Source organism: Canis aureus, chromosome 8 (genome assembly GCF_053574225.1).
Source record: "Canis aureus isolate CA01 chromosome 8, VMU_Caureus_v.1.0, whole genome shotgun sequence".
In the NCBI taxonomy this organism is placed as follows: Eukaryota; Metazoa; Chordata; class Mammalia; order Carnivora; family Canidae; genus Canis; species Canis aureus.
Genome location: NC_135618.1, coordinates 73,693,531 through 73,708,703, shown reverse-complemented (window position 1 = coordinate 73,708,703; position 15,173 = coordinate 73,693,531). Strand labels below are relative to the sequence as shown.

Here is a 15,173-nt window from a genome sequence, read left to right as displayed (position 1 = left end):
GCAGGGTTGCCTGAGGAATTAGGTGAAATTAACATATATAAAGGGCTTAGCACAGTGCATAGATCATCATAAAACTTAATGATTATTAAGATAATCACGAAGATCTTGGTTTGGAGTTATTTTTGGAATGCTAGAGCTCTAAGCACTGCTGAATCCTAGGGGCTGGTTATTCTGGCCCTTATCTGAGCCTCCCTGTTCCTCTCTGCCTTTCTTTCCTGCTGCTGGCCCCTTTCTGATGGCTTCTCTGAGCTTCTATGCACCTGGACCTTACACGGTCTGGGTCGTCTCTCCAGTGCCCAGGCCCTGCTGGCTTTTTGTGGGTTGAAGCAGGTTTGTAAGCCCATGCTCAGCAGACTCTACCCTCATTCTGCAGTTGTGGGCATGTGGCTGAAGCCACCTGAAGAGTGAAATCACTGCCCCTCTTTGACCATGTGCTTTGCTTGTCTGGTCTCCAATTCCAACCACTGAATAGTCGTTGCTGAAGGATTTGCCCCCTCTGAGAAGGGAGTACAGAAGCCCACCTCAGGGAACAGGAGGGAGGTTAGATGATACTAGTGTGTACACTCCACCTAACTGAAAGTGCAATAAATGCCAGATTTCTTCAATGAAAAATCTAAATAAAACTCCATGACCCCAACTGGCTGAGGTCAGTCTGATATTTGGGATGTGTCCTTTATTTGACTGTAGAAGAACTCGAAGGTTTACACAGTCTCATCAAAATCAGAATGGGATGCTCCCTGGGGGTAGCCATGACACTCTTTGGAGCGCTGTCTAGCACTGCCTAGCAATGCCCCTGAGACCTCGTATTGGTAGCAGACTTGGCGACAGGGATTAGCTTCCAGAACACCCATGTTGCTGGTGTCCCAAGGCTTGGCCTCGTGGGCTTCCTTGAAGCCACACCCTAGGTAGGTCCTGACCTCTCCAAGCACTTGTAGGTACAGGCATAGAGCTCATCCTCTAGTGGGACTCCAGATCCTGTTTCTATTCCCAGCCCTGAGGAGCAGAGGCTGGAGGTGAGTGTGGTAGAAGGCAAGACTCCAACTAATTTCTTACTCCATTATATCAAGTAACCATTTGAATGATTCCTGTAGCAGAAGCAGAGCATGAGAGTGGCTATTCTGAAATCAGGGAAGACAGCGAGGAGATCCACAATGGAGGTCATCTGGAGGGGTGTTGGGATTGGTTCATCATAGAGAACACCTCACTGCTAAGGGACCTTTCTAAAAATTCTGGACAACTGCCCTTGGACTGTCTCTTTTAGATTTAAAGAAATAATTTATTTATTATCCAACAGGTTCAGGTTGAAAAACTGTCTTGCTGCTGTCAGTTAATGAGGTTTATACCTTTCCACCTGGGCTGGGGCTATGGTTTTCCCAGTAGTGGTTGGAAGATGGGGGAATCTCCGAGTCTGGTGGTGTCAGGTAGAAGGCAGCACTCGCATTTCATCCTTGCAACGACCCGGAGTTAGGTGGTAGCGCTACTCTTATTTTACAGATGAATAAACAGTAGCTTGAGAGTTAAGAGACATGTCCAAGGTCAGATGAGTAACTTTGGTAAAGTGGCAAATCAAACTGAGGCAGGCTGAGTCTAAAACTACTGTTCCCAGCCACTAAGCCCTTGTAAGAGGTGTCAGAGATATGAATCAGGCACAGAACCTGGCCTGCCCTCAACAGGCTACCAGTCTGCTGGGACTTTACAGTCTATTTTAGTTTGCTTCTTTTTTTTTTTTTTTTTTTAGATCATGGTAAATGCCAATGAGGTGTCCTAGGATGCTGTTCGGGAAAATAGGCTACCCCCCTCACAGGGCTGGGCCTCCAGAACACCCATGATGCCACTGTGTGACACTTGCCTCCAAGCTGTGGCATATTGAAACGGGCGGGGGGGGGGGGGTCATTAAGTCTTTCTCTGGAGAGAGTGGGTGTTAGGAGCAGAATCAAATAAAATCAGGGTCCCAGAACCAAGACCAATCAACTCTTCTTTCTGAAAACCCAAGAGCTGCCCTGGCTCCCTATCTTTCTATTGGTTTGGTTGTCCAGCTTTTCATTGGATTCCCTGAAATGTCCCATCATCATCATCACCATCATTATCTACTTAAGCTCACTCAAGTTGTTTTCTACTATTGTAATCAGAGCAAGCTGGAGAAATACACAAATCCATTCTTTAATCCATTTCATCACTATTTTCTGCGTGCCTTGGCTCTGCTGAGTGTCAGCCAGACTCAAAATAGCTCCAGGATCCTTACCAATTAAATCACCCACTGCCCAGGCCCCAGGTTTTCTTGTGTCAGCCCTTTGGCTCTTTCTAAGTTTAGAATCCTTCAGAGCATGTCCAAACAATCAAGGAGGTTGCGTGTCTGAATCCAACATGTTTCAGTGTGGCTGCTATTCTGTTGAATCCACCATGTAGACATATGCAGAATGAGTGAGAATCAAAACAGAGGGCCGATGGTACAAGTTATGATCAAATTAAAGGATTTGAGAAAGACAGCAACAAAAATCATGCAAGTAAGCATAGCACTGAACACAGCATTGCCCTGAAAGGGCAGTGGACTCTCCATGAAATAAAGTTGGGTGTCTGGGACACCTGGCTGGCTCAGTTGGTAGAGCATGTGACTCTTGATCTTGGGGTTGTGAGTTCAAGCCCTATGTTGTGCGTAGATCCTACCTGAAAAAAATAAAATAGAGTTGGTTGGTTGTAATCTAGAAAATGTCTGTGAGACTCATGTTTTGGAACCACTGATCTTCATAAATATCTTTTTTTGCCCACTTAAGCCAAGAAATATGAGATGCATACCCTTTCCTCATAGTAGTTAATTTCCCTTGTTTATTAAGCTGGCAGTAGGCTCAGCAAACCTTGTTCTTTCTGACCCTAAAGCCTATGAGTTCATTCACGATACCAATATTCTTAAAACTTTAGCATGTGTAAGAATCACCCAAAGAGCTTCGAACATTTCTGGTTTGGGGTCCTCCCCCACAGAGCTTCACATTCAATAGATCTGAGAGCAGCATCCAGGAATATGCATTTTTTGATCAATACAAGGACCACGATTTGAGAAATATCTCAGTACCTTAGCTTGCCCTCAGAAAGGCAGCACTTATGAAGAAAAAAGGAGTTATGTGATAGCCTAACACACTCAGAAACCTTTTACAAATTGGGAGAGGAAATTATACAAAGACCAATTTTCCTAAAATAGTACTTGATCTTGCTTTTTGTTTCCTTTCTGAAGATTGAAAGTCTCTTTTCCCCCACCATTTTCTATGGGACTGTGACATTTTTGTCAAAGATTATTATTTCAAATAAAAAAATAAGAAGTATTTCCACTCCCACAGCAGAAATGTGAGAGTGGGATAAAGGTAGTGGCCAAGGCCTCACCAGTGAGGAACAACAGGATCCGATTTGTGCATCCAGCTTTCATCTATCAGAGGGGTTTGCAGCCATTCCAATTTATTTTACAGCGTTTCACACTTTCCGTGGAGAAACGGTATATTATTTCCAGTAAGAATTGGATGCTGGGGATGCAGGCCACATGTAAGCCTCCTCTAGAGATGCTTGGAGGTTTTCTATTTGCCTGGAGCCAGCCTGCTCTGTTTTCCACCCCACTTTTCTTGGAGGGATCAGCCACTGATCAGGCAGGAAATGGGATTTGAAGTGCCATTGATTTACTTGGCTTAGCTTTTTTTTTTTTTTCTCTCTCTCTTTTCTTCTCTGTGCCCAGGAAAAAAAATATATACACCAGGGAGTCAGGAGTTGTATAGGTTTACCTGAAAGAGTTGTTGAGGTTGAGGCAATGTAACAAATTAAAGAGATAAAAAGACAGTCTTCAACAATATGGATGACTTATAGTAACTGTTCCCTTTTGGATGTCTTTGCTCCAATTAATACTTTCTACAGCCTTAAGGTAAGATTATAAAGTAGGTAATAAGATCCTTTAAATCCTACTGTTTTGAAAGAATCCTTATTGTCTAATTCCCTTGGATTTTCTGTAATGCTTTCAAGAGGTTTCAAAGCCAAAGTTCCAGAATTAGAGGGCTTCCTCCCCTTCGGTCTGGGAGATAAGTAAAAATAATTGATTCTTCAGGGTCCTTAATTTGTCAGGATTGCAAGCAGAATCCTCAAAAGATTGGGGTCCATTTGTTACATAAATGTTTCTGGGATGAAAAAAGCTGAAGGCAGAGTAGGATTTGAGTCAGGTAGAGGAAAATTCTTAGGATTATTCACATGTGTCTATGCTCAAAATTTTAAATGGGTCTTACGCACATTAATAAAAGTATTTTTACAAAGCTCCAGCACTGCCAGTCTGGATGCTAGGCAGGCCACTTCATACTCTGGCCTCCTTATCATTTCTGTTGGATCCAACATTGAATCTGGAACCAGTGGCTTGGAAGTTAAGTTCTGGCTCTGCTCTGGACCACATGATGCTGGAGGAGTTGTTCACCCTTTGTTAAGGGGAGTTTCTCCAAGTTTAGAATGGGAAAAAGAATGCCCATATTAGAGGGCTACTGTTTACCTATGCACCCAATGGCTGTCATCCTTGAGGCCGTTCCTCTATTCCTTCATTCATCCTTAAGCCCCAAGCATGTACAGGGCTCTCAGGTATAACAGCGACTGAGCCACCAGGTCCAGCTTTAAGAAGCTCAAAGATGAATGAGTTGACGTGTAAGTGAACAGCCAATTATGACATAAAGAGTTCAGATTTCTGAGAGAGGTAACAATTGGGGGCACAGGCAGCACAAGGTCACCTAATGCAGCCTGCGAGGGGCGGAGTGGGGGTGCTTGCGGAACATAGTGTTGGTTGCCAGCCCAATACCGTCCTCTTTTTCTAGCAGACTTGATTCTGTTCCTGTAATCTGTGCTTCACTAATCCAATCATGGTAATCCCTCTCTTGCTGCTGATTGATTTAGGCATGGGTTTGTTACACAATGCTGGTCACTGAGAATTGAGAAGGTCTAATAGAGGATTCGGAGAAATGTTTTCCCACTCTTAAAGGGAGGCGTACATGCACTTACACACACACACACACACACACACACACACACACGGAGGGAGGGAGCCTTTTTCTTCCTCCGGGTGTTTGCTGTGACCTTGTGTTTTGCCTGAACCTGTAGCAGCAAACTGACCACCAAGAGGCTGAGAAAAGAGGTGAAGGATAGTAGAGCAGAAAGATGGAAAAACAGGTGTCTTTGATGCCCTTATAGAGCAGCTGAATTCACCAAACGGAGAGAACTCCTTTATCTCCAGACTTCCTGTTTTGTGAGATAACACTTCTTTGTTCTATTTTAAGTCAGTTGAGTCAAGGTTTCTGTGATTTCAGCTAAAAGAGTCCTGGCTGGTGATGCTGTGGTTGGTTTCTGAAGAAGTGGGGATACTCAGGGATGAGAGAGGGGAAGGCTATCCTGGGCGAAGGGAGGCATACAGGTAAAGGCTCTGTGGCTTTGGAAAAGAACCCAACTCACTGAAGAAACAGAAAATAAATTCTTTAATTAAAAATTTTATGTGAGGGAGAGCAAAAGATGAGCCTCGAAAGATGGACAGGGTCTAGGTTAAGAAAGTGATTGTCTGTCTTCGTAACAAAGAAGTAACTTCTCTTTGTGGAACTATGAAGAATTGTACACAAGCATGGAGTCCCTTCTGGCACTGATGATCATCTCCAAGTCAGGCCACGGGGTTGCGCAGCTCTGTGGAAATGTTCACCTATATATTCCATGTGTGTGCCAGTCCCATGAGCATAGCACATCCTGGGTTTTGCCGGGCTAGAGTGTGAAGAGTTGCCCCCACCATTCTTTTTTTTTTTTTTTTAAGATTTTATTTATTTATTCATGAAAGACATACAGAGAGAGGCAGAGACATAGGCAGAGGGAGAAGCTCTCTGCAGGGAGCCCGATGCGGGACTCTATCCCAGGACCCCGGAGTCACGACCTGAGCCAAAGGCAGACACTCAACCACTTAGCCACCCAGGTGCCCCTGCCCCCATACAGCAGCCTTAGACCCCATGAGAGATTCTGAGATGAGAGGTGGTCCTCGATGTAGTGGCTGTCGTGACAGTTCCAGGGGCCACTTCTTGCTAGCCTCGTCCTTCACTCTGGTCAGTGCTCAGCCAACCCCAGAAAGTTAATTGAGGCCATGTTCCCATAGCACATCCTTTTAACTCCCAAGGCCTCAATTCCTGTGATTTGCTAGAAACTAATAATGAGTGTGCACACATCATTACATCCAAATCCACAAAAAGGTAAATACTGCTTTCATTTATGACAAGGCAATCACACTCTGGTCCAGGATGCTAGATGCAGATGAGCTAGGTCCACTGCTCTTACAGAAAGATCTTAGCTTCCACTCTATTATTTGAATTTGGGGAAAAAATCAAAATGCTTTTCATGTTCTGTCTTTATGCTTCTGCCTGTTTTCAGAAATGGGAAATCTATATTTTTGTCCTTTGATGAATGAGACTCCGATGGTAGTGACCATTTTCTTATTTGGGAGATGTGTGTGAAGGCAAGGCACACAGATAGGCCGATTTCCATGAGGTACTTTTAGTCCACTATGGGACAAAAGTGGGTGTTAAGGGGATCATAAATAACCCTCTTAATTCTGAGAAGGTTGAATCCTGATGATGATGGAAAGCAGTGCCAGAAAGTACAAAGATCTGCCGTTAACTGGATTGAAGACAAATCACTTCACATTTCTGAGTTTGTGAGTGCATTCTGGGAAACAGCAGCTTCTGGAGTCCTGAAGTGAATAGGGCCAACCCGGGAGCAAAATGGCGGTCCCAAGACCATCCCCCTCTAACCCCCAAGGTGGTCCATTTGAGACCTTTCAGCTGTTACCAAACAGCAAAGCCACTTCATCTTCATGGCTTGGACCACTTGGCCAGCTGCCTGTCTAGCCTGTGACCAAAAGGGTTGTTGACAGCTGTGGTCAGGCACAAAGTACCCTGCTCTGTAAAAAGAGGTTGTGGAAATGGAGGTAGGGTTTTCAGACTGTTCAGAGACCTTTATCTGGTCACTTTGCCGTTATTGCTCCCCTCTCTCCACAAGTTCAGCTGATCCTCATGATTTGTAGATTCCGTATTTGGAAATTCGCCTACTCATTAGTATTTACTTGTGACCCCAAAATAAATACTTATGAACCCCTGACAGTCATAGACATGTGCAAAGTGGTGAAAACTTGAGTTGCCTGCTACACACATTTCCAACTAAGTTCAAATAAGATGACCCTTGGCCTTCGTGTTTTAGCTCTCATGTTGTAAGCAAGTGTCCTTTTCCCCATCTATCTGGTGCCACTTTGCGCGTGTGTGTGTTTGTGCTTTTTGTTGGTGGTTTCCTTGACGTCCAAGCAGAATGCTAAAGATGTCTAGGGTTTTGTTGGTGATTTCCTTGACCTCCAAGCAGAATGCTAAAAATGTCTAGGGTTCTTCTAAGTGCAAGAAGGCCGTGATGTGCCTTAAGAAGAAAATATGTATGTTAGATAAGCCTTGTTTAGGCATGAGTTATAGTGCCATTGGCCATGAGTTCAATGTGAATGAATCAACAGTATATATTAAACGTGCTTCTTCAAACAGAAACACACATAAAACAAGGTTATGTATTGATTATTTGATGAAAATGTTGCAACCAGAGGTTCACAGGCACTGAACCCTGTTTTCCCTTAGGAGTTATGGTTTACTATTTAATTCAGTATTCACTAATTCAGTGTTCACAGAGAGTTTAGAGCATAATAAACTGTATGGACTGTATGTTTTTTGTTACTTTGTATGTTTCTGTTACTTTACCATAGGAATGTTCTGTTCATGTGGAATCTCTGAGTTTCTAGAGCAGTCTTTTTGAGAAGACCCAGGATGAGAGGTGACCCAGCCTCTGCTTGGTTAATTCTGATGGGGTGCTTATTATTATTATTATTATTATTATTATTATTATTATTATTATTTTAGAGAGAGAGAGGGCAAGTGGGAAGTGGGGGAAAGGCAGAGGGAGAGGGAGAGAAAGAGAATCCCAAGCAGGCTCCACTCCACATGGAGCCCAAGGTGGGGCTTGATCTCATGACCCTGAGATCATGACCTGAGCTGAATCAAGAGTTGGATGCTTAACTGACTGAGCTACCCAGGCACCCCTGAGAGGGCGCTCATTTTTATAGAATGATATTAGCACTGATAATTAGAAAATACTGTCTTATATAGAGCCAAAAAATCTCTTTGAAACTGTTCCTCTTACTCCTAATTCTGCTTTCTGGGGCCTCATGGGTTAATTTGGCTTTGCTGTCTAATATATTACATCCTACAAATATTCAAGATGGTGTCCTTCTTCTTCCTTCTGTCTCTTTTCTCTTCCAACTCTGTATTCTTCTTCTTCCTTCCCATCTTACCTCTTCTTGACTCCTAGACTCTGGCTTTTTATATCTACTCCTTATTCTGAGCCCACCACCTCCCTACTCTCTCATCTGTTCCATGTGTGACATGGCTCTGTTCATTGCCCATTGTTCAAAAGTGTAGAGCGCAATCACTTTTCCATCTTGGTTGCATCCAAATATACCTTAAATTCCCCATCAAGTCTCACTTTAATGTATTTGTAGTTGCCTTTCCTATTCAAATATGTCACTTGATTCCATTTACTAATTCATGTGAAGTTGGTGCCATTTAAACCAAACTCTTTTAAATATACCTGCTTCGGAAATGGGCCACCCATACCCTCAGGGCTGAAGAATGACTATGATAACTGTGGAAATTATCTGTGCTCATAAGGGATCAGCTGTGGCATTTTTATGCTCTGGTTACATGTGTAAGATTATTGAGACTGGGTTCCCATTAATGAGGTACTATTTATAATTTTCCAAAAAAAAAAAAAACTCTAAAATTGTTATTTAAATTCCACTTAGTTGGGCAGCCCAGGTGGCTCAGTGGTTTAGCACTGCCTTCGGCCCAGGGCATGACCCTGGAGACCGGGATCAAGTCCCATGTTGGGCTCCCTGCATGGAGCCTGCTTCTCCCTCTGCCTGTGTCTCTGTCTCTCTGTCTCTCTGTCTCTGTCTCTCTCTCTCTCTCTGTGTCTCTCATGAATAAATAACTAAAATCTTAAGAAAAAAATTCTACTTAGTTAACATACAATGTGATGTTAGTTTCAGGTGTGCAGTATAGTGATTCAACATTTCCATTCAACACCCAGTGCTCATTAGGACATGTGCCCTCCTTAATCCCTCTCCATCTATTTCACTCATCCTGCCACCCTGTCCCCTCTGGTGACCATCCGTGTGTTCTGTACTTAAGAGTCTGTTTCTTGGTTTGAAAAAAACCCCATAATTATTCAATATTTGTATGTAGAACAAAATGATTGCTACAATAAATCCAGTTAACAAAAAAAATAGCTCTAAAAAAAGGAATTTTGTTATGGAATGAGGTATGTAAAGAAGGCTTCCTTGTGTTGTTCAAGAAAGGAGGGATTATTTAGAATGGATATGTGTGCATGTGTATATGTCACTAAAGGGATTACCGAGCTGAGGGTAGGGAGAAGGATTAGAAGGTATGACATATAACAGCAGATTGAAAGAATACCAAATGTGTATTATGGGCTCTCCCTTACTCCGCATGATATTTCAGTGCAGCTTCCACTGAATAATTCAAGACTAGAATTTAACCGATATCTTACCTAGAAAGGTTTATGAATGGGATAAAATAGAATTAGAAGCCTTGATCCCACCGGGGACTATGTATTCTCATTCATAATCATCAGAATTGTTCTTTCTGTTTAAAACAAGAAGGAGAACAAGAAGGAAGACGTGGATGGGGGAAAAAACCCACTTATCAAGACTGAAAGAAACATGGCAAAATCAAATAATTAGACTATGCCTCAAAACTAGCACATTATTAGATTTTTACCTTAGGAGTTTGTCCTTCTATCTTTCTAGATGCTGGGACTCATATGTCAGTAAGTCCTCAAATACATGGTAGTGAGTATTTCACATCCAGGGAACTAGGAACTACACTGAATATGTAATTTCTGAACCCAATAGCTGTCTGAGGGCTGCCCTGCCTTCATACTAAATGACAAGAAGCCAACTTCTCAGCAGCACCGATACAATCTGTTTATCCCATACTCCGGTGGGACAGCTCCCCTCTCAACCTGACTGGCTGGAAGCATATTCTTTGCCTGCAGAAGCAGAAATGAAGTGGGACTGAAGACCAACTGTTCTAGTCAATCAAACAATAAGGAGGAGTGTTCTATGAGTACCTGGGTGGCTCAGTCTTTTAAGCATCCAACTCTTGGTTTCAGCTCAAGTCATGATCTCAGGGCCCTGGAATGGAGCCCCCGAGTTGGGCTCTACTCTCAGCGTGGAGTCTGCTTGAAATTCTCTCTCTCTTTCTCCCTCTGCCCCTCCCCCCCTGCTCATGCACACACACTCTCCCTCTCTCAGAAAATAAGTAGATTTATCTCTACAAAAAAGAAGTGTTCTAAACCTTCTGGTGAAAAATAATAATTAATAGTGTACCTGATTCAAACTCCCTCACTTCTCTCCTACTGAATTCCAAGCTCTTGTATTCATTCATTTTTTTCCTCCCACTCATTTCTTAATTCCTTGGTTGATTGATCAGTTTGTCCACTCAATTTTCAGAACCATTTATTGGTATTGCATTGTTCCTAGTCCTCTTAAAAATTCTGGGTGCACTTACATCCTTGGGTGCAGGTTTCTGTGTTTGGCTCTGAGTGTATGTTGGAAAATTGAAAGAGGTGAGGACATTTGCAAATTAATAGCCACTTAATGGTAGCCACTTAATGGTAGGATGACAGAAATAATTCAGCTAATTATTCAGATAATTCAAATTATCACTTGATAATTGAATTGTGGTTTGTTTGTTTTTTTTTTTTTTTTTTTTGGTGGGGACAGAGAATAGGTAGTTTGCATAGAGGAAAGCAGAAAAGTTTTATTTTTTAATATTTTTTTGATGGTCACAAATCAGAGAAAAATTTTTATTGCTATCGTTCAAGGTAATGTGTTGTAAAAGATTTCATACTGGCTTATTTCAGACCAAAACATTTGCTTACTCTGGTCCAGGGCATAACATGGCAATAAGTTTGTTGTCTAGAACACTTGTCTATGATGAGAATTTATTAACAGTTGTAAGATTTTATTGGTATTACATTCCAACAGTGTAATGTGATCTACAGCCCATATTTCTCTCTTATGTATATAATTGCTCATATTTATGGGGCCGAGCTAATGAGTAGCTCACCAATCCAAGGGGTCAGTCCTCTCTTGATGGCCTTTGGATTAATTCACAAACATTTGTTTCCCAGCCCCTGTGCACCATAGGATTGTACACTTGATGCCAGCAACCGGCCGTTTATTTCTTCCTCTACTGGTGCTCTTCACAGAGCCTACCATATGCCTCTGCCATGCAAAGTCTAGAAACTTTAAGAGTGAATTTCAATGGACAGCCAGTTCAGCCCCAGTCTAGGCTCATCTGCTCTCTCTGTCTTCTTTCTCTCTCACCCGCTCATTTCTCTTCCCTTCTCTCCCTCCTTGTTCTTTTTTTTGTCTTTATCTCTTTCCTTTCTTCATATATAGATGCTGACAATGGAATTACCCCTCATACATTGCTTTATTGCCTTTTAAGAATGAGCTTGGTTGCCCTTAAAATGTACCAAAGGAGACATCTCGAATGCACTTTCCTTTGACATTTACGAACTTTGCTTGTATCAAGTCCCTATGAATAGATGAGTATTGAACCCCTAGGAATCCTCTTCCTGAGGAACACTTAGCAGATACTCTACAGGCGATCCAGGTGCCGAATTCCTATAATAAGTTGCCTGAAAGCCCACCAGATGTTAAGGCATCTTTCCTCAGGTTTCTACTAATTGTGAAGAAAAATTAGTCGGTTGACAAGTGTGCAGGTGTATGAGCCAGGCAAGCTTAATGTCAGGGGTGGCACATTAGGATGTAATTTCTCATGGAGATAGGAACACGGATGTGTGTATTTTCACTTTCAGATCAAAAGAACTGAACTGTGGGTTTTTCTAAAGACAAAAGCATTCTAAAATGGGACATTTGCCAACTAATGTTTTGTGGAAATAGGAAGAAAAAAAATCCGGAGGGAAGCTATGGAGGAATAGAATAGATGTCAGTTGTAAAAATGTGCCAAGTAAATCTAAGCCTTGCAAGGTAATACTCTCCCAGGCGCATGGCACTGAGTGACCAAATGATAAGGAATCCTAGACTAACACTGGGTTCAGGACAGGACAGAAGTTAAAGTTGCCCAAAGTCAGACTAGGCAGGCATCTGGAGAGTTTGTTTACAATCAGATAGGAGAGAAATGATCAGGTGAAGTTAGCATGGATTAACCAAGAACATGTTGGGTAATTTCCCTTTACTAGCACTAGCTGTAGACCAGTGGGAAAAAGAAAGGATACACAAGTAGATGTAGGTTATTTTTAATTTCCCATTTGGGATTCAATTGTGGGTTCACGAAAATCGCTATATTTTCAAAAATAAATGAATCATTATAGAAGTAAATATTATTAAAATCAGAAGAGGACTACTCTAGGGGAGCCTGGGTGGCTCAGTCAGTTAAGTGTCCAACTCTTGGTTTCGGCTTAGGTCATGATCTCAGGGTCATGAGATCAAGTCCCACGTCAGGCTCTGCACCCAGTGGGACATCTGCTTAAGATTCTCTGCCCCTCCCCCTGCTCCTGCTCCGTCTCTCTGTGAGATAAATACATAAACTTTTTTAAAAAAGAAGAGGACTCTATATTCACTATTAATAGTGTGCCATTAACAAAGGATTATAATTAATCCAATTTTGTGACTGTTCTAAAAATAAGTTACTAAAGATTATATGTAGGTACAGTGAGTTCAATGTTCAGACATAGGATCAGGGATCTTTGCATCTTGAAAAGTGTTCATGTAAACATCTGGGCATTCTGTTCACCCAACGTTTCTCCTGAGCCCACAGCGAAGAAAGGGTCCAACTTTCTTCTGAATTGGGTTATGTTCAGTGGGAAGGTCAACCACACGAATCATCCCAGGAGGGTCCCATAGGCCAGGTTGATCTAGGCTGGGGTGTTTCACTTGCAGGAAGCAGCCATAATTCAAGGAACAAGTGAAAATCATGGCCTGAAAATAGAGCCAAAGGTCATATCAGAAGAGCATAGTGGGTCACTCTGAGACCCGGAGCGGAGGGAATCTGCAGAAGTCTGGAAGCAGAATGCAATAAACACTGAAGGGAAAGGTTCATAATGTGGGTGTTACAATGCTTGGGAGGGAGCAGGAGTCATGGGGTTGCTAGCAGTGCCAAATGCCAGGTGGATGGGCTCATTGAAAAGCACAAAACAGAGAAAAGAACCAGTGAAATTTCAGCTTGCATTAGTAGCAGTTGAAAGTCAGAAAAAACAGATACTAGGCCCTTTGCATCCTGCCCTTGTGAGAAACCACTTAGACTCTTGTGTTCAGCTTTGGACACCACGTCTCAGAAGACATAAGGTCAAAAGTGGAGTTCCTGGGCTGGAATGAGCCATGTCCAAGTGACTGAGACACTCGCTAAGTTGTGGCTTGCAAACTGGCCAGTCCTGGCATAAGACAACTTGGGAAATTCCAGCAAGACAAGAGAGTCACAGGTAAATGTCACAGATTCAAAATTTTTTGGCCATGGCCATATTCAGAGGCTCAAGTTTGCAGGGTTTCAAGGGTATGATAGGAGCTGGTAGAGGTAGACTCACAGGGACCAGAGCTCAGGAGAAGGACTCTGGCCCCTAGAACAAGGTAGGGCATAAGGCCAGAAGCTAAAAAAAAAAAAAAAAAAAAAAAAAAAAAAAAAGCTGGCATTTTGATCAGAGAAAGCAGACAGCGACTGGAAATTTTGAGGCAGGAAGTGAGCTAAGGCAGGGAAGCAAACCCAGTCCATGAGGATAAGGAGGACTCTGGGTCTTAGAATCAGGCATGGAGTCTTAGTGGGTCCACAGCCCTCTGAACCACAGGTGCAAAAGCCTTTCTGGTTCCCCGAGTGGAGCTGTTTCCAAGCATAGTTAAGGATACTCAGAAATATTAATAATCCATGTGAGGCCAAAGTCGAAATTTGATTCTTGCTCTACAGGCTTCATTAGACTCTGCACCTCTCAATTTTATCTCTAATATTTACCCTTCCGAGGCTACCTGCCTCTGAATTTCTGGACTCTGCATTTCTCTTCATTCCTGGATGCAAACTGGCTACTTGTTTCCCAAGCTGCTTTATTTTTTTGGTATTTCTGGCCACTGGAAGCCACTGACAACCAATATACACATTTTGTCTTGCCATTTGTTTCTCTAGAGCTGCAAGATTTTAACCTGGATTGTAGGTTACAGTAGGCAACAATGGTAACCACCTGTTTCCTATGGTAAACATAACAGGGGTGCTTTCTTCCTGCCTAAAATAGTGGCTTCCTCCCTGCAGGCTTCCTAGATTCCAAGCTAATTCCATGTCTTGGAAGTTTGTGTGATAGCAGCATCGGGTTTTTAGGTATTAGTTTGTGTTCGTGTTTTTAGGTATTAGTTCAGTCAGAAGAGACTAGATGATGTTGCAGTAGCAAATGAATACAAAACTTCAGTGGAAATTTCTTTCCACAGCACAGGTTCACCCACTATGGGCTAAGACTTTGGCTCCCTAACCGCCCCCACCCTGGCTCATACTCAAGGAGGCTCCATCTCTGTGTCGCCAAATTTTCCAGTCACTAAAAAAGGAAGTTGGAAAACTGCATCCCAGCTCTTAAGAGTTTCTGTCTAGAAATGACATGTGAATGAAATGTAGTTCTGCCTACATTTCTTTGACAAAAACAAGCCACATGGCTAATTTACATTTTAAGGGAAATCCTACCACGTGACATGTCCTCGGGAGGCAGAGGGCCAGAAATATTTGGTGAACAGCATTAATGAGCACCACCGTGATAGTAGCCGAGGTCTACCAGTTGTCTTTTTACAATACTCTACGTGTATTAACTAATTTAATTCTCACAACTCTCTGACCTAAGTACTCTAATAAATCTCCTTTTTTTTTTTTTCATACAGGAGGCAGATGAGGTACAGAAAGGTTAAAAAATTTGCCTAAGATCACACTGCTACTGAGTGAGAATTATACTTTTAACTCATGCTCTTAGCCCTTATAATCCACCGCCGCTTTAGGTGCTGCTGTTGATTTGAGGCCATATTTCCTATAATTCAC

The 15,173-nt window shown here is 42.5% G+C and overlaps 1 long non-coding RNA gene across 1 annotated transcript; it reads right to left on the bottom strand.

The window, feature by feature from the left end:
• Window positions 1–2,140: 2,140 nt before the first annotated feature.
• On the bottom strand, window positions 2,141–4,648 carry LOC144319749 (uncharacterized). Its single transcript, XR_013385474.1, has 2 exons — window positions 4,508–4,648; window positions 2,141–2,664 (listed from the first exon to the last, which is right to left on the bottom strand). It is a non-coding gene; the product is annotated as an uncharacterized LOC144319749 (long non-coding RNA).
• Window positions 4,649–15,173: the final 10,525 nt, after the last annotated feature.